The sequence below is a fragment of the Rhinatrema bivittatum genome, chromosome 2 (assembly GCF_901001135.1).
Source record: "Rhinatrema bivittatum chromosome 2, aRhiBiv1.1, whole genome shotgun sequence".
NCBI lineage: Eukaryota > Metazoa > Chordata > Amphibia > Gymnophiona > Rhinatrematidae > Rhinatrema > Rhinatrema bivittatum.
The window spans coordinates 51,136,428-51,159,718 of NC_042616.1; the positions used below are offsets into that span (position 1 = coordinate 51,136,428).

Below are 23,291 nucleotides of genomic sequence, written 5' to 3' on the forward strand. Positions count from 1 at the left end.
ATGGGGTAACCAGACACTGCAGAACAGAAAACAATTGCTGTGCTCTTTTAGCCAGCCCCCCTCCCCTCCTGTACCCTGCAGGTTGTATGAAGAGAAGCGCTGCAGTAGTAATTCCCAGCTATGAGGATCAGTTGGTGCCTTCAAAATGTGCCACTGGAGACAACTTGTGTTGTCTATGTGTCTACTCAGGTCTGAGTAGTGGAATGTTCTTCAAAGTTCCTCAGGATTGCCCCCTTTTCAGCATTGCTGCTGTGAGGTCAGCCCCAAATTGTGTACGTGACCAAATCTAGTGGTTTTCTTGTATGGAGGTGGTTAATCTTGTGCTATTCATCCATTATTTTTACCTTCTAATGGATGTTCTTGATATGGTACTGCCAAGGCCAAGTCATTCTTTAACACTTATACTTTTCTTCTGCCATTGTTTACTCCATTTTACAGAATGAAGTTCCTTAGTGTCAGGTCCATTGCATAATTCCATATGTACCCACTGTACCTCTACACCGCCACTGGAAGACTGTTCCCTGCATCCACTGCCCTTTCTATGAAGAAATATTTTCTGATGTTGTGCCTGAGGCTTCCCCATTCTCTGGAGCTTCTTCCCATGATATCTTCTAGAGTATTCCTTCCTCTGAAAAAGACTGACTTCCTGTGTCGGAAGTATGTTTTGAGGTATTTGAATGTCTCTATCATATTCCCTATTTCTCTTTCCTCTAGGGTGTACATATTTAAGTCCTTAAGTCTCATCTCACCTGATGTTTGGTGTTGACCCCGTGTAACTAGCTTCACCTTGTTGTCTTCCTCTGCGATAGTCACCCCTTCCATTCGGCTGGACTTTTCCTGTCAGTGTTTAGCCAGTTCCTTTAGTTCTTTTACAAACTGGACAGCAGCTTTTGCTGTTTCAAAGGATTTTATTCAAATTCACCTGGGATGAAACACATACAAGGGCATAATAAATCTTTGGTCAGCTTTGCTCCCTCCAGTATGCAGACCGTGCACAAAATGGAGAAGTGCTTTTTGGAGAACATATGTGCCACATAACATTACATAAAAATAACAATTCTCTTCGGCCATTTTGAATTGTGAACAATAAACTAATTCTAATCCAAAATTATAATGACCAAGAGCTCTACAGTACCTGGAATAAAACAAGTAGAAGGAAGAATAACTTCTTACTGGTCACATCTGCACCTCTTAGGATGCAGGCAGTGCACACATTATAAGATTCCCTGTATGCAGGGCACTATAACCAAATTACCAATTTTCATGAAACTGTTAAACCATTAGAACAATTAGTATAATATACAAGAACTTTTTATTGGTGTTGCAGCTGCACCATTCCACTGGCCTTTCTACTGCCTCCAGCCTGTCTATATACTTTGCAAGGAACAGCCCCCAGAATTTGATATAATCTAGATAAGGTCTGGTGAATGATCTCTGTACAGAGGCATTATCCCCTTTTTTGCTACTGGTTATGCCTCTCCCTACACACCTTAGCATCTCTCTGGTTGTGGCTACCACCCTGTCGGTGTGTCACTACACTGGGATCATTGGACATGAATCATCACCCCTAAGAGCTCTTCTGTTGAGAGTGCAGCAGTGTCTCAGCACCACTCCCTCCATTATGCACAGTTGTCTTAGATTTCTGTACTACAGAGGCATGATGCTGCACATTTTTCCATTAACTACCAAGCACTTGACCACTCCTCAAACTTTCTTCAATTACTTCCTCAGGGGTTGACAACTCTGTTGCAGACCCTTGTGTCCATCTTCAAAAAGGCAAACTTCCTTCTCTGCATATCACTCAGAAAAATGTTGACCAGAACCAGCCCCAGGACAGGTCTCTGGGGCACTCCATTGATCACCTTTCTTTCCTCAAGAATGAATTTAAGTTAATATGATGCTGTGTGGTCTGTTACTTAACCAATTTCTAATCCAGTCCTTTACCTTGGGGGCCCAATCCCAGGCTATTCAGTTTTTGAGCCTCCTTTATAGGACAATATCATAAGCTTTGCTGAAATCCAAGTACACTACATCCAGCACTCGCTCTGTGCCCACATCTGTCCCTATCCTCTATCTATCAAACCAGTATTTAGCGCATGTTTATTTTATTTATTTATTTAACATATTTCTATACCGGTCTTCATGAAGGGATTCATATCAGGCCGGTTTACATGGAACTTAGGGGAGTAACTAATTAACCAAACAAGAGAGCCGAAGCAAAGTTACATATAACAAGGAGATTGAACTTGGGGGCTAGAGTAGCCAGGAAGTAGTGAGACAAAAATTAACTAGAGGTAGAATACATATGAATAGTACTGAGACTAATGCGAACGTCCCATCAGTTGGGCTGAGTCTGGATTGAACACTTTAGAAATTAGGGGAAGGCTTGGAGGAAAAGCCAAGTCTTAAGTTTTCGTCGGAAGGTAAGAAGGCAGGGTTCCAGTCTTATGTCAGTCGGAAATTTGTTCCAGAGGACTGGGCCCGCTGTGGAGAATGTACGCTCTTTGGTGGAAGTTAGGCGGGTGGATTTATTTGGTGGGACTAGTAGAGTTCCTTTATATGCTTCTCTGATGGGTCTTGTGGATGAGTAGAGATTGAAAGGGATCTGAAGGTCTAGTGTCAGTTGATTGTGGATGGTTTTGTGGATTATAGGGAGTGCTTTATGTAGGATTCTGTATTTTATTGGCAGCCAGTGCAGGTTTCGGAGAATAGGGGTGATATGAGCTTGCCAGTTGGTGTTGGTTAAGATTCTGGCTGCTGCATTCTGGAGCATCTGTAGTGGTTTGGTGGCGGAGATGGGGAGCCCCAGGAGTAAAGCATTACAGTAGTCAGTTTTAGAGAATAAAGTTGACTGAAGGACGGTTCTGTAGTCCTGGAAGTGAAGAAGGGGTTTGAGTCATTTCAGAACTTGAAGCTTATAGAAACAGTCCTTAGTGATATTGTTGATCGATTTCTTTAAATTCAGATGGTTATCTAGGATTACTCCTAAATCTCTTGCTTGAGATATCTGTGTGTCAGGGACTGTTTGATCGGTGTTAGCAGAGTGGTCAGGGGAGATAAGAAGGATTTCTGTCTTGGATGCATTGAGAACCAGGTTCAGGCTGGTGAGGAGGCTGTTGATGGACTTAAGGCAATTTTCCCAGAAGGTAAGCGTTTTTGGAAGAGATTCTTTTATGGGGATCAAGATCTGGACGTCATCTGCATAGAGGTAGTGTATTAAATTTAGGTTTGTGAGTAGTTGACAGAGGGGTAGTAAGTAGGTGTTGAAGAGGGTGGGAGATAAAGAAGAGCCTTGGGGGACGCCTAGCGTTGACTTGAAACTTGGGGATTCTTTGTTATTGACTCTGACCTTGCAGCTTCTGTTGTTGAGGAAGGAGTCGAACCATCTGAGGGCGAGTCCAGATAATCCGATGTCTGAAAGGCGGTTTAGAAGGATGGCGTGGTTCACAGTATCGAAAGCCGCTGAGATATCTAGGAGGACAAGTAAGTAAGAAAGCCCTTTGTCTAGGCCCATAAGGAGGTGGTCTGATAGGGAAATGAGAAGGGTTTCTGTACTGGACGATTTACGGAAGCCGTACTGGGAAGGGTATAGTATTTTGTTCCTCCAGGTAGTCTGAGAGTTGTGTGTTCACAACTTTCTCTGTGAGCTTCGCTAGAAAAGGGAGGTTGGATATAGGTCTGAAGTTGGAGAGTTCTTTTGTGTCTAGGTTAGGTTTCTTCAAGAGAGGTTTGAGGGACGCCGTTTTTAGCTCATCAGGGTAGATTCCATGGACTAGGGAGCAGTTTATGATGTTAGCCAGTGATCTGGAGATGGTGCTCGGGATGAGGAGCAGCAGTTTAGTTGGAATGTGGTCTGTTGGATGGCTGGAAGGTTTCAATTTCCTGAGGGTGGATTCGATCTCCAAGGAGGTGGTGGGCTCGAAGGAGTCAAGAGAGGCATGTTCCACTACATACCAGATGAAAACACTAATCTACCCATATCTCTACTTCTGTCTGGCTATGTCCCCTCCTTTGTGTTCGGTACTCCTACATTGACTGTAAATTGTGAAGAAATGGTAATCTTTGATTGAAATTTTGGTTGTAATCTGCTTTCCCTATCATGGTCTCAAAGCAGAATAGCACATGTTTATAAATAAATGTCTAGTCACCCAATCAAAGAAATTGATCAGATTTGTATAACACAATCTTTTCCCGTCGAAAGCAGGGCTGAATTAGCCATGCTGTCATGGGGATCTGTCAATCAGGTCCGGGAGGCGGAGCTTGTCAAAGCAGAGATCAGAGCTTTGCTCTCTGCGGCTGCACGTGTGTTCCCGCGCAGGAAAGTAACGGAATCTCCTCAGTCTGTTCTTTCCGCGCATGGGATCACACTCGGAGCTGTTCTTCTCCTCAGCGTTATTAAATAAAAATGTCAAAATCGGGTTTTAAACTCTGTAATTGTGGCAAGGTAATGTCGGTCACGGATGGACATGACCGATGTTACCGATGCCTAGGGCCAGATCACAATCGTGAAGACTGTGAATTTTTTTCGAGGATATCTCCGAGAGCCCTGAAACAACGGGCTTACAGGCTTCAGGAGTTTTTTGCCTCACTGGAGCCATCAGAGGCTCATTTGTCGCCTGGCCCTGCAATTTTACCGGCTTCCTCAAAAAAGAGGGCATCTTCGTGAGGTCCTCAATCCTCCAATCTTGGAGGTAAGGACATGGCAAGCCGGCAAAGGCCATCGGATTTCAAACAATCCATAGAGCCAGAAGCGCCAACGCAAGAGACACTGGCGCCAAAAATCGCAGCGCCTAAGACTTCTGCACCTAAGATGCCTTATGTGCATTAAACTATGACGGCACACAACACTTCTGCATGCATGGTGCCGAAGACAATTGTGCGCATGGCGCCGAAGGACCCTGCGTGCACGGCGCAGAAGATTTCTGCACGCAGGGCGCCGAAGACACCTGTGTGTGCGATGAAGGGAAAATCGCACACGGCGCCGAAGTCACTTGGGTGCACGGCACCGACAACACGCGCACAGCGCCAGACATGGCTGTGCGCATGGCACCGGAGACATCGGCGCCGATAACTTTGGCGCACACAGACATAGAAAGATATACGCACAAATCCAAATCTGCGCACAAGACACAGCAGCACACGTCTCATGTACTACACCATGAGTTGAAGAGATGACGTGGACCCTCACAAATGTCTCATTCCACCTCTCCATCGATAACCCCACTCGTTCGGGTACTTCCCTCTCTTCGAGAGCTACCTCAACAGATTTTACAATAAAACGCAGAAAGTGATCACCGTGTTCACGTAGAAGTCATACAGACTCGTTGTCACACTATTATAAGCACTCACATCACTACCACCACAAAAGGGCAGCAAAGAGGAGTGCAACATGGGAAGTAAGCCCTTCGACTTCTAAATCATCTCACATACCAGCTTCAAATACCTTCTCCCATACAGAGGTAATACAAGTTGCTTCTTGTCATACAGAGGTAATACAAGTTGCTTCTTGTGTTACCTCTGTATGTTGCTTCTTGTCTTATGCGACAAAAAACAGAAAGACCATAAAGTATCCAATACTTTACCTCACAACACTCCAATGCAACCTACAGCATGTGAGTCACAAGAACCAGATGGTTGTACAATAATGCACCCTCATACAAAAGAGGCATTTTATCAATTGTCCCAATCCTTAACAGGATTTTATGAATCTCTGCAGTCATCATTCAGAATGACTAATCTTGCTTCTGGCAGTTGTCCGGAACATAAGACACAGACTAAGAGAGAGCAGTCAGTGGAGCCTCCAACATCTCCCATAGCAAACCAACCAGCCTCACCAAATTATAACCAGGGTATATCTTTTTTCTCCTTCACCGCAAACATCCCCATCATCATCTACAGGATTCCCATCGGATCCACAGGAACAACCTCAGGAACCGGATTCCCCTCCGGAAGACCTTACATATCCAAAATTTCTGGAAAAATTAGGTTCAATACTTCATCTAGAGGTTCAAAAAGAAACAGATCCTAGATCAGAAACTCTTGGCTTCCTAAAGATTTTCAATACTCCAGGAGAACCAACATCTCTTCCACCACAAGAACTCCTGCATTCAGTCTTACAGAAATCCTGGAAAATATCTTACGCAATCTCAGTGGTTTCCAGAAAGACGGACATAAAATTTCGTATGAGGAAAACATCACCGTATTCTATACCACAATTACCTCACGCTTCAATTGTAGTAGAGTCGGCGATGCAAAGATTTAAGAAAACAAAGTCGCATTCCTCATACCCACCAGGGAAAGACAACAAATATTTAGATGAGTTTGGCAGGAAAATATACCGTAACTCAATGTTGAATGCCCGAATTATGCACCATCAGTTCTACATGGTACAATACCTATATGAGTGCATACAGGCTATAAAAGGTATGCTTTCCTTGACTGCGGATCACATACCTCCGCCTCTTCATGACATGGAAGAGTGTTCCCGACGCCTTTTGAGGTCAATCTATGAAGCATATGAAACAACATCTAGGGCATCGGCAACAGCCATTGCAGCCCGCAGACTAGCATGGTTACGCTCAAGTTCGATACATGAAGATTTGCACAAAAAACTAACAAACCTCCCATGTACAGGAGATAACCTGTTCGGAGAACGATTTCAGGCACAGTAGGTAAACTGAAGGAAGAAGCTCTAGCAGTACAATCATTAACATCACATCCTAACTATTCGACCACACGTCGTTATATTGGATCTACTCGTAGGCATTCATATGCCAGGAGACCCTACAGATCTTACCAGTCCTTTCATACACAGGCTTACCCTGCGTACCAGCATCCTGCTCCTCAACAGAATACCTCAGACCAATGTAGAGGTAAACCACGTAACCAGAGACAGCAGGCTCAACAGCCGGCTACTGCAGTGAAAGCAACTTCATCTTTTTAATTACCCAGTCGCCACCACCACAACATCAAGCACCACCCGGCAGGATTCATTCCTGCCTGGCAGCCTGGGAGAGAATAATATCCGATCAATGGGGTTTGGAGATAGTAAGTCACGGCTACCAACTCCAATTTGTCACAAAACCCATATTACCTCATCTTTCCACTTTCAAGATTCACAACTTTCAACCACAACTGGGGGAGGAAATTGCTTTGCTTATCAAACAACAAGCAAGTCAACAAATTTACCCAGGAACCCAATCAGTAGGATTTTATTCCCCATACTTCCTCATACCCAAGAAGTCGGGTGGCCTTCACCCCATCCTAGACCTAAGGGAATTGAACAAATTTCTCACCAAAGAGAAATTCAAAATGGTATCATTGAAATCAAACCTTCCTCTGATTCAAACCAACGATTGGATGTGCTCCATCGACCTGAAGGATGCTTACACACACATTCCAATCCATCCATCCTTGTGGCGTTACCTATGCTTTTGCTACAGGCATCAACACTACCAGTACAAAGTTCTCCCCTTTGAACTATCAGCTGCACCCAGGGTGTTCACCAAATGCATGGTAGTGGTGGTGGCTCACCTCAGACAACAAGATATAACCATCTTTCCATATCTGGACGATTGGCTCATAATCGCCCCAACTCCAAACATCTTACTCAAGCACCTCCATCGAGTAGGATTGGTGATCAATTTTCAGAAATCACACCTACAACCAACACAACAGTTACAGTTCATAGGAGCATGCCTGGACACTAGGCGCAACAGGGCATACCTACCAAGCGACAGAATATCACAATTCCGTCTTCTGTTACATACCTTGAACCACACTCAGAGACCTTCAGCGAGACAAGTCTTAGTAGTCCTCGGCCACATAGCAGCGGCGAATTTCATGGTTCCCAACACCAGGCTATGCATGAGACGCCTGCAATGGGGCTTGAAACATCAATGGAAACAGCACTCGCAACTATTGACACAGAAGTTATCGTTGACCGCCGAAATGAGAAAAGATATAACTAGACTCCACCCTATCCAAGGGAGCATTGTTCAGTTCCCCTCCTCACAACGCAGTCTTAACCACAGATGTGTCTCGCAAGGGCTGGGGTGTACACCTCGAGATTTACGAAACACAAGGATTATGGACAATCTCGGAACAAAACTTGCAAATAAATTTATTGGAACTCAGAGTGATTCAGAATGCATTACGAGTGTTCCAAGACCACCTGAAAGGACGCAGGGTCATGATCTACACGGACAACCAAGTCGCAATGTTTTACATCAACAAACAAGGAGGGTCCGGTTCATGGTCCCTATGCAAGGAGACCCTGACAATCTTCGAACATGCTCATTGAAATTGCATACTTCTCCAGGCAACTTATCTACCAGGAGTTGCAAACACAAGAGCGGACAAGCTAAGCCGCATCTTTCATCCTCATGAGTGGGCACTCAATACAGAAATAGCCCAAGACATATTAATGCAGTGGGGGACACCTTCAATAGATCTCTTTGCAACGGAGATCAATGCTCAAGTTCCCAAATTCTGCTCGATAAGACCAAGCCAATGCAGGATCGCCCAAGATGCCTTCCTTATCCTGTGGACGACAGGCCTCCTATATGCCTTTCCTACCAAACCACTCATAACAAGGACAATTCAAAAGTGCATAGCAGACAAAGCTCAACTGATACTCATAGCCCCGGCTTGGCCAAGGCAACCGTGGTACAGTTTCCTTCTCAGACTATCCATCATGGATCCAATTTGATTACTGAATCGCCAGGATCTTCTCTGCCAAGATCGAGGGATGCTTCTACACCCGCTACACTCATCTTTCCACTTGACAGCGTGGAGATTGAGAGGCTCCTTCTAACAGAACAGGGAGTTTCCACCTCGGCACAATTCATCTTGTTAGAATCCAGGAAACTCTCAATGAGGAAAAATTATAGCTATAAATGGAAACGTTACTCTACATGGTGCACTTCCAAAGTTGTACCACCATTGGACTGCTCACCTGAATTGCTCATAGATTATCTTCATACACTATATACAGCTGGTCTAGCAACATCATCCATCAGAGTTCATCTCTGTGCCATAGGGGCATATCATAGACCAGTTAACAATATTCCTATATCCAATCACCCCTTACTATCTCGTTTCATTAAGGGGCTAACTCACATTCGTACTCCGATATCTAAACCTCCGGTTCCATGGAACCTCAACATAGTTCTGGAACAGCTCATGCTTTCCCCATTTGAACCCATGGACTCGGCACATATTAAATACCTCAAATGGAAAGTGGTATTCTTGGTTGCAGTAACATCAGCACGGAGAGCTAGTGAATTGCAGGCCTTGGTCCATTATTCTCCATATTTGCAATTTCATCACCAAAAGGTAGTTCTCCGAACTCACCCATCCTTCCTACCAAAAGTGGTTTCCCAATTCCACCTCAATCAGACCATGGAATTACCCACCTTTTTCCCTAAACCTCATGCAAATGATAGGGAAAAACTACTACACACACTAGATTGTAAAAGAGCTTTAGCATACTACAAAGAAAGGACAAACTTGGACTCCCGTGTTTCTCAACTCTTTGTCTCCTTTGACCCAAAGGCACCTGGATTACCAGTGGCTAAACACACCATCTCCAGCTGGATAGCACAGTGCATCAAATTCTGTTACCATAAACAAAAACTACAACTACATTCAGAGCCGAAAGCTCACCAAGTCAGAGTAGTATCAGCCTCATTGGCACACCTAAGGAATGTGCAACCCATAGACATTTGCAAGGCAGCTACATGGTCATCACTTCATACATTCACATCTCACTACTGCCTTGATCAACAAACAGCCACAGATGCGAAGATATGGCAAGCAATCCTGCAAACTCTATCCTCCGGTCCATGGTGACTGCCACACTGTCAAAGATCGCGTACAAACATATATATCAAAAACAACGTGATCAGGAGCTTGGGACTCCCATGACAGCATGGCTAATTCAGCCCTGCTATCGACGGGAAAAAGTAAGTTTGCTTACCGTAAACGGTATTTCCGTAGATAGCAGGATGAATTAGCCATGCTGACCCACCCTCCTCCCTGGCAGTCACCAAATCTTCGACTACACTAAGGTTTAATCACAGACTGAAGAGATTCCGTTACTTTCCTGCGCGGGAACACATGCGCAGCCGCAGAGAGCAAAGCTCTGTTCTCTGCTTTGACAAGCTCCGCCTTCCGGACCTGATTGACAGATCCCCATGACAGCATGGCTAATTCAGCCCTGCTATCGATGGGAAAAGATTGTGTTCGATAAGAAAACTTGCTTTTCTGGTAAAGCTGTGCCACCTTGGATCATTCTACTTGCTGAACTGTAAATATCTCGCTGTCCTTTCCTTTACTCCATTAATATTTCCATGACTGAGGTAAGACCAACTGGCCTGCAATTTCCAACCGCCTCTATTATCACTTTTATGAAGAGAGATCACATCTGCCCTTCAGTCCCATGAAAACACTCCCATTTTCGAAGATCTATTGACCAGAGTTTTCAGTGGATCCGCTAAAACCTCTTTTAGTTTCCTTAATATCCTAGAATGTATCCCATCTGGCCCCATAGCTTTGCCCACTTTTAGTTTTGCAAGTTGCACACAAATTCTCTTACGTAAATAGTGTAGCTACTATATGTACACCTGCCAACAATCAGCAGACCTTCTCCAATCTCTTCAGTGACTACTGACTGAACGTATTTTAGTGTTTTTTTTCCTCATCTTCCATACAGTCGTCCTTTTAATTAAGAACAAGGTTTGCCATACTGGGTCAGACCAAGGGTCCATCAAGCTCAGTCTCCTGTTTCCAACAGTGGTCAAGCCAGGTCCCAGGTACCTGGCAGGATCCCAAGAGGTAGATAGATTCCAAACTGCTTATCCCAAGAATAAACAGTGGATTTCTGCAACTCTCCCTCCAGGAACTTGTCCAAACCTTTTTTAAATGCAGCTATACTAATAGCTTTCACCACATCCTCTGGCAACGAATTCCAGAGTTTAATTATGCATTGAGTAAAAACATTTTCTCTTCTTAGTTTTAAATGTATTACCCAGTAACTTCATTGTATGTTTTCTGGTCTTTGTACTTTTTGAAAGTGTAAACAACTGATTAATGTTTACTCGTTAATCAATTGTTTACTCTTGGTAAACTAGATGGTAATTTTATCTTCTATCTTTTAATCCCAACTTTTGACTGCTTCCTTTCACTGAAATACCTGAAAAAATGGTTTGTCACCTTTTCTAGCATCACTGTCTTATTTTTTTTCCCACTTGCTTTTGCTGTCCTGACTACCTTCCCCACTTCTTTCAGCTTTACTAGATATTCTTCCCTGTGTTCCTTTTTATGAGATCCTTTGCAGTTTTTTTAATACTAATCTTTTTGCTCTTTCTTTTAACCACCTTTTTGGAAAATCATACTGGTCTTTTTTCCCCCTTTTTTTCAAATTTATTTTTCTAACATAAAGATTGTTTCCCATTACTGTCACTCCATTTAGTTTAGCCCATTGTTCTGCTTTATAAAGAATTTCCCAGCTTATTGCATGCTTTATTAAAAGTACTCTCCCATTTTAACTAACTCCTGACCCTCTGCTTTGTCTTATACTAAACCGTACCATGTGCTGATCACTGGAGTTCAAGTGACAATCCAGCCCCCTAAAGTAAAGTTTATCAAAAAATGGTCAAACCAGACCACTGGCCTAACCATCAGATCAGAAATGTACCAACGATGACCAACAGAATTGTGCAAAGATTCTAAATCCAATATTTGACCCTTCAAATATGATGACTCCACTACATAGTGTCTAAAGCCGTGTGCCATTATAGAGTAAAAATAAGCTCCAGTACCAAATAAAATGGAATCAAGTGAATATTAAAATCACTTAGAAAAGAAGATTGGGATAATCTAACTGAATATTCTAGATTAGCTGGGACAAATCATTAAAAAATTGTATGGCCCTTGAGGACCTTAATAATATTGCTAACAGTTTATCCAGTCCAAGCTGAGATAAATATTCCGCCTCTACTGGCTGAGAAACAAGTATTAACTTACTCATATACTTGTGTAAATAAAACTAGCCATTCCACTACCATGTCTGAATTCTTGTGGCTGAGTAAAAATGTAAACCCCTCCAGGTAAGTTGGGATAAAATCAGAACAGGTTTCAATAATACAAAATATATCAAAAGCCTGATATTCTAGGTGATCTATGACTTTACTCTGATTCTAATGAAATATGCACTGATCAGTGTTACCTTAATTGGAAACTGCTTGTCTGCAAGCATCCCTTGACTACCGATAATAATCATGGTTCACCAGCAAGGGGATTGTAAAGATTGTTTTCTAGAAACATAGACACTTACATATTTACATGTGTCCTGAATACATTTGGTGTGTTTACTCTCCATATGTCTCACCTCAATTAGACAGGGTTCTCCAACTCAAAAAGTGCCAAAATACAGAAGAAATCTGTATTAAATTATATTCCAATCAGCCAAAATATTACATCAATTTGAAATAACCACAATATCTTCTACTATACCTCTGCTTGAACAAGCAAACAAAATTCCAACTGACAACATACACTTAGGACATACCAACATTTATTTATTTATTTATTTAAGGTTTTTATACTACTACCAACTCATGCATGAATACAAAAACACCATCCTCACCACTAAAAGAGAATACTACTCTAAAAAAAAATACATGGTTTCCAATACAACCCCAAGGCCCTCTTTACCTTGATCTCTGCCCTCACCAACTCCCCAACTACGCAATCCCAATCTTCCTCCTCGAAGACTCGCTGCAATGAACCTGCACACTTCTTCAAAAACAAAGTCTCTTCCCTTACCGCACAATTTTCCCATAATCTCAACAAAGTCACCTTTCCCCCGCTCAATTGCTCGGCTTCCATGTCTACCTTCGACCCATCCTCCTCCCTGGAAATAGAAAATATCCTAAAAAAAATGAAACCTTCTTCACATCCTGCTGAAACCATCCCATCTAAACTCCTTCTTTCCATTCCTAAAGCTATTTCCAAACCTCTGTCTGACATGTCCAACTGCTCCCTACTACAAGGCACGGTCCCCGATTTTCTCAAACAAGCTGTAGTTAAACCCATACTCAAGAAACCCAACCTTGACCCTTCCTCCCTCTCCAACTTTCGACCCATTTCCAATCTCCCCATCTTGGCTAAAATCCTTGAAAAGCTTGTCAACGCTCGCCTCTCTGACTACCTTGAACTTCACAACATTCTACCCTCCACGCAATATGGTTTTCGTAAACATCTGAGCACCGAGACCTTACTACTCTCCCTTTCTGACACCATAATCAAAGGAACTGATTCTGGTACTTCTTACCTCCTTGCTATGCTGGACATCTCTGCCACTTTCGATACTGTTAATCACACCATACTAATCAACATCCTCAGTAGCATCGGTATCACTGGTACTGCGCTTGCCTGGCTCAAATCCTACCTACAAAATTGCCTTTTCACAGTCCTCTCTGATAACTATGAATCTGACCCTATTAGTTTAGATCAAGGTGTCCCTCAGGGCTCTTCCCTATCTTCAACCTTATTCAACATTTACATGCTTCCCCTCACCACCCTCCTAACTAACCTTAGCATCAAACACTTCATCTACGCAGATGATGTGCAAATCCTCCTCCCCTTCTCTGACTCCCTCCAGTCCGCTCTCCATACCTGGGACTCATGCCTTACCACCATCAACAAACTCCTCACCGACATGCATCTTGCCCTCAACCCTCAAAAAACAGAACTTCTCATTATTTCCTCTAAATTCCCTCTTCCCCCTGTCCCCACATCTCACTCCTCCCTTACCTTCCACTCACACACCCGCAACCTTGGTTTTCTCCTTGATAACCAACTCTCCTGCAAACCCTACATCAAATCCCTCCTACGTGACTGCTACTTCAAACTCCAAACTATAAAAAAAAAACTCAGGCCCCTCCTACACTTCTCAGATTTTCGCACTGTTCTCCAGTCCATCATATTTTCCAAACTCGATTACTGTAATGCCCTACTCCTAGGCCTCCCCTCCAACCACACCAAACCTTTGCAACTTCTACAGAATGCTGCTGCCCGTACCCTCTGTAACACAAGAAAAAGAGACCACATCACACCTACCCTCATCGAACTCCACTGGCTACCAATTCAATCACGCATCCTGTACAAAACATTATCCCTCATCCACAAGAGCATTACCAATGATAACCTACATTGGCTCTGCCCCCCTCTCCTTCCTCGCTCCTCCACAAGACCCACCCATCCTGCCCTTCAAGGAACCCTCCGCACTCCCTCTATCAAACCCTACAAACTGCTCTCCACAATGAATAGAGCTTTTTCCCTCGCCGGCCCTACCATTTGGAATTCCCTCCCTCCTGATCTGCGCACAGAGACATCCACCCCGAAATTCAAAAAGAAACTCAAAACATGGCTTTTTCTTCAAGCCTACCCGTTTGCCAATTCGTCCTCATAATTGCTAACAGATCCCATATGCATTTGTCTCTGGTTATTTTTTGTAAATACTTGTAAATTTATGTAAATTTAATTTCTGTACACTAGTTTTCCCCTTTATTTGACTACTGTTTCCTGCTCCCATGTTTTAATTTCAGTTACTGTTCCCATGTTTATTAGTTTGCTGTTTTCCCATGTTCTAATTTCAGTTACTGTTCCATGTAAAGGCCTTTTTGCCTATCAGTTCTAAGTTAATTGTAAACCGATACGATGTGCAAATGGTTATCGGTATATAAAAAATGTTAAATAAAATAAATAAATACCGGCATTTATGATACAATCACATCATGCCGGTTTACAGTTGAACAGGGGGTGTAAGATATACAATAAAACTGGAATTTGTGCAGAAGAAAATGCAGTTACAAAGAACAAGGATGATTGAACTGGGAGAATAAAGAAATACAGTAGAAATTTAACCTCATATAGAGTTATTTACAGATAACTGGTGTGGCTGCATTCTTGAAGTTGATGAGGTGGAATTTATGAGGGGTCCGGAAAAGCTTGTTTAAACAGCCATGTCTTAAGTCTTTTTTGGAATGTTGGGAGGCAAGGATCCTGCCGGAGATTCGGTGGGATGGAGTTCCAGAGTGATGGTCCAGCTGTCGAGAAGGCCCGTTCTCTTAAAGTTATGTGCCGAGTGGATTTGGTATGAGGTACCTGGAGGGATCCTCTGTATGCTTCTCTGGTCGTTCTTGAGGCGTTATGTTGGCTGAGCGGGAATGGTAGGTCAAGTGTTGTAAGGTGGTGGATGGTTTTATACATGATGGTGATGGACTTGAAGATGATTCTGAAGTGAATAGGGAGCCAATGTAGGTTTTTTAGGATGGGGGATATGTGGTCTCTTCTCCTGGTGTTGGTAAGAATTCTTGCTGCCGCATTTTGGACCATCTGTAGAGGTTTGGTGTACGAAGATGGGAAACCTAGTAGGATAGCGTTGCAATAATCTATCTTTGAGAAGATTATTGCTTGCAGTATCATTCTGAAATCATGGAAGTGGAAAAGAGGTTTTATTCTTTTCAGCACTTGGAGTTTGTAGAAACAGTCCTTGGTTGTATAGTTGACAAATGCTTTCAAATTCATCCCGTTATCAATTATAACGCCTAAGTCTCTCACTTGGGTGGAGAGTGGGTTGGCTGGAAGAGTAATGGTGGTGTTGCTGTTTTCTGGGGAAATGAGCAGGAGTTCAGTTTTGGCAGCATTTAATACGAGGTTTAGGCTGGCAAGAAGGTGATTGATTTTTTGGAGGCAGGATTCCCAATGTTCGAGGGTTTTGGAGAAGGATTCTTTAAGAGGGATCACTATCTGGACATCATCTGCATAAAGAAAGTGTTTGAGTTTTAGATTAGTTAGAAGCTGGCACAGCGGAAGGAGGTAAATGTTGAAGAGCGTGGGTGATAAGGAGGATCCCTGTGGCACTCCAACAGGTGAGTCATGGCGGGGAGATTCTTTGTTGTGGATTTTCACTTTGTAGCCTCTGTTATTGAGGAAAGTTTTGAACCAGGCTAGTGCCGTACCTGTTATACCAATGGTCGAGAGTTGGTTTATGAGGATGGCGTGGTTAACGCTGTCGAAAGCTGCCGAGAGGTCTAAAAGAATCAGCAGGAATGATTGTCCTTTGTCGAGACCCAAAATGAGGTAGTCTGTCAACGATACGAGGAGAGATTCTGTACTGGAAGCTTTAAGGAACCCATATTGGGAAGGGAATAGTAGTTTGTTATCTTCAATGTAGTCTGAAATTTGAATGTTAACTAGTTTTCCCATGATCTTAGCTATGAATGGTAGGTTAGCAATCGGTCGGAAGTTCAGGTCTGTAGGATCCAGATTTTGGCTTCTTTAGAAGTGGTTTGAGGGATGCCAGTTTGAGTTCGTCTGGGTATATTCCTTGAGATAGAGAGCAGTTTATGATGTCCGCCAGCATTTGGGAGATGGAGTCAGGGATTGTCATGAGAAGTTTGGTGGGGATATTGTCTGAAGGATGAGAGGAAGGTTTCATTTTCTTTAAAACTGACTGAATCTCTGTGGCAGTGATGGGTTCTAACGAATCGAGATATATGGTTTTGTTGTTGTTTAGTTGATGTGAGCTCAAGTAAGGAGGGGTGGAGGTGGGCAGCTGTGTTAGAAGGTTGATAATTTTGTTTCGGAAGAACAGGGCCAATTCTTCGGCTTTTGATTGTGCTTGATTGTTAGGGATGTCCGGTGCATTGATTTGGGTTAGATTGGAAACAGAAGCAAAGAGCGCTTTGGCGTCAAAGACAAGGTCGTGGATCTTATGCTCGTAGAAGTCCCTTTTAGATCTAGAGGTGGAGGTCTTGTATTGGTGTAGTGCCAGTTTATAGGTGGAGAGTGTGCTTGTACAAGGGGCTTTACGCCATTTGCTCTCTTTCTGTCTTAAACTTTGTTTCAGTTTTCTGAGTTTGTTGGTGAACCACGGTTGTCTTTTAGGCGCGTTGGTATTGGGTTTTTTTGTTACAAGGGGGCATAGTTTGTTAGCTATGGATTCTGTAATGTTGTTCCAGGTGAGGAGAGCTGTGTTGGGGTTGGTGAGGTCTATGCGAGTAAGTTGTGAGGTTAGTTGATTGCTGAGGTCTTCAGAAGAGCAGGATCTTCTATATTGGAAGGAGGGTTGGGGTGCGCGGTCAGTGATGGTTTCATTCATCGTGAACCTGGTTGAGATTAGTGTATGATCTGACCAGGGGACCTTCTTGCAATTAAAGTGAGATGACTGCTTGATGCCGGAGTTGACGAAGATTAGATCCAACGTATAGCCTGCTTTGTATGTGGGTTTGTTGACTATCTGATTGAAACCCAAGGCTGAGAGGGCAGTGAGGAAGGCTTCGCAGCTGGATGAGAGTGTGGGGTCGTCTATGTGCAGATTGAAATCTCCCAGGATTATTGCTGGGGCATCCAAATTAATAAGGGTTGTGATTATTTCAATAATAGGAGAAGCGTCTGTTTCCAGGAGGCCCGGGGGGACGTAGACTAGTAGAATTTGAAGATGGTCTGATGTGAAAAGGCCGATTTCTAGTTTAGGATCTGATATGACAGGGTGTTGAGTGAATCTGAGGCCTTTTTTTGTTGCTAATAAGATGCCCCCACCTCTTTTTTTCTGTCTAGGGATAGAGAAGATGTCATAGGTCAGTGTTGGTAGTTGATTTATTATTGCTGTATCTGTGGGTTTTAGCCATGTTTCAGTTATTGCACATATGTCTGGCTTGGCGTCTAGAAGGTAATCATTGAGGATCAGAGATTTCTTGGTAAGGGATTGTGCATTAAAAAGAGTTAAGGAGAATGGAGTAATTCCTAGTAGTTGGGTGATCGGTGCGATCAGGATTGGGGTGAGGATTATTAATGAGCGCTGTCTGGCTTGCCTGGTGGAATTTCCTGTAGAGGATGTATAGCGTTGGAGAATAGGGATAGTGGAAGCTGGAAACATTCTGGCTTGTTGAGCCTGGACGAAGTGGACTGGCTGTCTGGTTCGGAAGAAAGCTGGACAGAACATGGGAGGTTAGGGCTTGTAGATATAAGGACGTCAGGAGCGAATGCTTAAGAGGGGGATTTTGAGTGCGGCCAGGCAAGAGTTAAGATAGCACTTCGGTGCTGCATGAAGGGGCGCACAAAGAGGCCTGCCCCTTTGTCGCTTGCGACGCCTAACTGCCGCGTGGGTTTAAAGGCCTATGGGGCTGTCCCCTGATTGGCTGCCCCGCGGGCAGTGTTGATTAGCTGCTGGCCCGGACGAGGGCTGGGATCGATGCGTCTGTCGCCGGTGGCTGGGGAGCGGTGCCTCGCAGTCGGCGCTACGAGCGGCTTGGGGTAAGTGGAATAAATTGAAGGCCTGTTCCCTGTAATTACCTGTATCAGTCCAGACAGTGGGTTGAGCCTCCTGTCCAGCAGATGGAGACAGAGAAAAACTGTAAGGGTATCCTATTTCAAGACAGTGCTCACCCTGTGCCCCTCAGTATTTCTCTGTCTCCAGCAGATGCAGATGGTTGAACCTGCTGTTCCCTCTCTTTAGCTGTTTTCGCTTTTTTTTCTCTCTTGCGAGGTTTTCTCTTCATACCCCTAATCTCTCAGGATCAAGCAAGTATTAGCTATTTAAACAAAAAAGAAAAAGTGTTTAAACTCTGTTTCTACGGGAGACAGTTTTCTGTCTCCTAGCTCTTATAGGGTCCTAGTGGGGATCTTCCCCTTGAGTATTCAGCCTAGGACCCCGTATTCCCGGTGACCTTTTGTTTTCCCTGCCTAGGGGCGATACTGGTGGTCCAGTCACTCCCCCACCTTTGGATAGGTGACCCCAGAGATGTTGCATGCCTCGGGTCCCTTTGCAGAGATGAATTTAATGCCTCTGCTCTTGTAAAAAAAACAAACAAAACAAAACTATATTACTATAAGGAAGCTCGGGCTCAGGCAGCTTACCACGATTGATTTGGCCTGAAGGCAGGGGAAGGAGCGGAGCGTGGCTGTTTTGCCGGCTCCCGATCGCAAACACAGACAGGCACAGCTGATTTGCTTTCATCTGTGGTAGCCTTCTTTCCTCTGTGGAAGCCGCATTCAGCTTTTTGCATAGCCTGCAGGGAGCCTGTTTCGCAGCTCTCCCGCAAGGGGCTGTGCTCCGTCTGTCCTGAGGGGAGGGACCCTCTGCGGCGGCGGCGGTAAAATCGACAGCCCAAGGTCAGGCCCTTAAGCGTGTGGCCCAGCCGGCTCCCTCACAAAAAAACCATGAAAACGGTGGCCATTTTGTGCCCGGATCTCGCTGCTGATTTGGAGCCACAGGGACGAGGGGAGCCAGATTTGTCCCATTCGCCGCCTGATTTAAGCCCCGTGGGCTCTCTGGGGGCAGCCCCCGACCCCTCCTATTGGGTTTCTCCCCCCCCCCCCCCAAGCTTGGAGGAGCAGGATGATCCTTCCCCGGGTCCCCCCCTGGCTAAGATCCCTCGGATGCCACCGGACAGGGCCCTGGTGCCCCAGATTCACAGGGTACCACTAGGGTCAGGACCGTACCCGGGTGTACTGGACCCACCTGACCCTCCTCAGCCCTCTCCTCTGCCAGACCTGGATCAGGACCCGGATTTGTCAATCTCAAATCTGTCCATCGAAGGAGACGAGACCCGCGGGTTCTGAGATTATTCAAGCAAGAAGAGCTTGACCCTCTTAATCCGTTTGTCCTGGATGAACTTGGGATTGAGGTTCCTCCAGAAGAATCTGTCAGTGCCTCCTCTTCGCGCAATGTGGAGCCGGTCCTAGCGGGACTGAGGGCTCCGCCACATACTTTCCCATTCCATCCCATGCTAATGCAACTCCTGCTTCGGGAATGGGAGTCCATGGAGTCTGGTCTTCAGGTGGGACGAGCAATGGATAAGCTTTATCCCCTGCCAGATCAATCTCTAGAGGTGCTTAAGGTCCCTAAAGTAGATGCTTCGGTGTCTGCAGTCACCAAACACACCACCGTCCCGATGGCGGGAGCAAAGGAGTTAAAGGCTCTTCAGGATCGTAAGTTGGAGCTGCATCTCAAGCGGATCTTTGAAGTACTGGCTCTAGGAGTCCGGGCAACAGTCTGTAGCAGTCTTATGCAGCAGGCAAGCCTCAGGTGAGTTCAACAGTTACTCAGCACCCAGGACCTCCCATCTGCAGAGGTGGAACAGGCAAAATGGCTGGAAGGCACGATTGCGTATGGGGCTGATGCTCTGTATGATCTTCTCCGGGTGCAGGCCAGAACCATGGTCTCCGCGGTGTCAGCCAGACACCTCCTCTGGCTGCGGAATTGGGCGGCAGACTCCTCCTCTAAATCACAGTTGGGCACTCTCCCCTTCAAGGGCAAGTTGCTCTTTGGTGAGGACCTGGAGCAGCTTATTAAATCCTTAGGCAACAACAAGGTTCATAAGCTGCCTGAGGACTGCCCTAAATAGTCCAGGTCATTTTTTCCTTCGCGCTCTCGCTTCAGGGGGCAGCGCAGGTACAACAAGCCACGGGGGTCTTTTCAGCGAAATACCTCCACTAGATCTCAAGCATGGTCTCATTCCTTTCGGGGACATCGGCCATTCCGGGACGGTAACCCTCAAGGACCCGCCACAAAGTCCTCACAGTGAGATGCGGCCGGCCCACTCCTCCGTGCCCGTCTTAGGTGGACATCTGTCCCTTTTTCTCGAGGAATGGACCAAAATTACTGCAGATCAGTGGGTCCTCAAGGTGACTGAAGGAGGCTACGCATTAGAATTTGCTTGGGATCTCCCAGACCGCTACGTCATCTCTCCCTGCGGAAATCTGAAGCATCCAAGGGTGTGCCAGACTCTCAAAGGTCTTCAGGAGCTCGTGGCCATAGCCCCAGTTCCCCTACAGGAACAGGGGTCCGGCCAGTATTCCATCTACTTCGTCGTCCCCAAAAAGGACGGCTCCTTTCGACCAATCCTGGATCTCAAGAGAATCAACAAGGCGCTCAAGGTTCCCCATTTTCGGATGGAGACCCTGAGGGCAGTCATAGCGGCGGTTCGCTCAGGCGAATTCCTTGCCTCCCTCGACCTGACGGTTCCTTGGGCGTTTGTGCATATGCGTCCATTACAGAAAGCTTTGTTGTCCCGTTGGAAGCCGGTCTCGGAGGAGTTTCAGACATCTCTACCGCTCTCCGACTCTACCATCGCCAGCATGTAGTGGTGGCTCTTGCTCGCTCACCTTTTGAAGGGCATGCCTCTGGAGACTCCCCAGTGGATTATTGAAATGATGGATGCCAGCCTCTCAGACTGGGGAGCGGTGTGTCAGAATCAATCTACTCAGGGACGATGGTCCATGATCCAATCCAAATGGCACATCAATCGGCTGGAGGCCCGAGCTGTTCAGCTGGCCCTCAAGGCTTTCCTACCCTTGGTCTGTCACAGAGCAGTGAGAGTTCTCTCTGACAATGCCACCACAGTAGCTTACATCAATCGCCAGGGGGGCACCAGGAGTTGCCTGGTGGCCCTGGAAGCCAGCAAACTGCTCTCCTGGGCAGAGCACCATCTGGATCAACTGGCAGCCTCCCACATTGCAGGAAAGGAGAATATTCAAGTCTACTTCCTCAGTCGTCAACATCTAGACTCCGGCGAGTGGGAGTTGTCCGAAGAGGCGATGGATCTCATCGTACGCAAGTGGGGAACTCCCCACTTAGACCTGATGGCCACCTTCAGAAATTGGAAGGCTCCCAGATTCTTCAGTTGCAGAAGGGAGCACCACTCAGAAGGCATAGATGCCATAGTCCTACCCTGGCCCAGCAACATACTCCTCTATGTGTTCCCACCATGGCCTCTGGTGGGAAAGGTCCTCTGCAGGATAGAACTTCACAGGGGCCCGGTCGTTCTCGTAGCACCAGAGTGGCCCCGGAGACCGTGGTTCGTGGACCTGGTGAACCTCACGTCAGACAGCCCTCTTCGTCTCGGTCACCCTCCAAACCTTCTGCGACAAGGTCCCGTATTTTTCGATCAGGCGGATCTCTTTTGTCTAGCGGCCTGACTTTTGAGTGGCACCAACTGAGAAAGAAGGGTTATACGGAAGAGGTGATATCCACTCTATTGTGAGCCCTTAAAACTTCTTCACCTCTGGTTATATTCGGGTTTGGAGAGTGTTTGACAATATGTGGGCCGAGTCCGGTGTTTCGACACGCAGGGCCTCGGTGTCCATGGTTCTCTCTTTCCTTCAGAATGGTCTCACCAAAGATTTGTCTTTCAATTCCTTGCGAGTCCAGGTTTTGGCTCTCTGTTCCCTCTTGGGACAGCTAGATGGGTATGCGGTGGTGGCCCATCCAGATGTCGTCCGTTTCCTTAAGGGGGCTAAGCATTTGAATCCGCCTATCCAGGCTACTTGTCCGTCTTGGAGTCTTAACCTGGTCCTTCGTGTTCTTTGTGAGGCACCCTTCGAACCCCTTCAGCGGGCCACCCTCAAGGACCTGACTCTTAAAACAGTATTTCTAGTCTCTATTTGCTCGGCCAGGAGGGTTTCCGAGCTCCAGGCTTTATCTTGTAGGGAGCCCTTTCTCCGTTTTTCTGATTCGGGGTTTTCCCTAAAGACTGTTCCATCCTTTTTGCCTAAGGTAGTATCCTCCTTTCACGTCAATCTGTCAGTTGAGCTTCCTGCTTTTTCTCCGGAGGATGCTGCGAACACCTGGTAGAGACCTGCGGCATTTGGATGTTAAGAGTTCTGCTGCAATACCTACAGGTTACAAACGAGTTCTGAGTCTCTCATCATCTTTTTGTTTTATGGAGCAGGCCAAATAAGGGAAAAAAGGCCTCTAAAGCTACCATTGCTCGCTGGCTAAAGGAGGCGATTACGTCCACTTATCGCTGTCGGGGCTGGCCGGTTCCGGAGGGTTTAAAAGCCCATTCTTTGCGTTCGCAGGCTACCTCATGGGTGGAGAGCCAGCTGGTCTCTCCGCAAGAAATTTGCAGAGCAGCTACTTGGAAATCTCTGCATATTTTGATTATCATTATCGTCTTGACGTACAGGCGCCAATTTTTGGTTCCTTTGGCAGACAAGTGCTTCAAGCGGGACTGTCTCGGTCCCACCCTAGTCAGGGAAGTTTGGTACATCCCACTGTCTGTACTGATCCGGGTATGTACAGGGAAAGGAAAATTGGTTCTTACCTGCTAATTTTTGTTCCTGTAGTACCATGGATCAGTCCAGACTCCCGCCCTGACTACATATACCATTAGACCACTCGAAGTCTTTCCTCCACAGATATGGGGACTGTCTTCTTCATTGCAGAACTATAACATTGCAGATCTACAAGGCACCGGACGTATTTACCAAATAGGTAT

At 45.5% G+C, this 23,291-nt stretch overlaps 1 protein-coding gene across 1 annotated transcript in view; it reads right to left on the reverse strand.

The window, feature by feature from the left end:
• The window catches only part of LOC115083930 (zinc finger protein 569-like), an 84,523-nt gene that overhangs the window by 8,729 nt on the left and 52,503 nt on the right, over nt 1-23,291 (reverse strand). Inside the window, exon 5 of the mRNA XM_029588045.1 lies at nt 750-922. The gene's annotated coding sequence lies outside the window, so the exon portion shown is untranslated. The remainder of the gene's footprint in view (nt 1-749; nt 923-23,291) is intronic.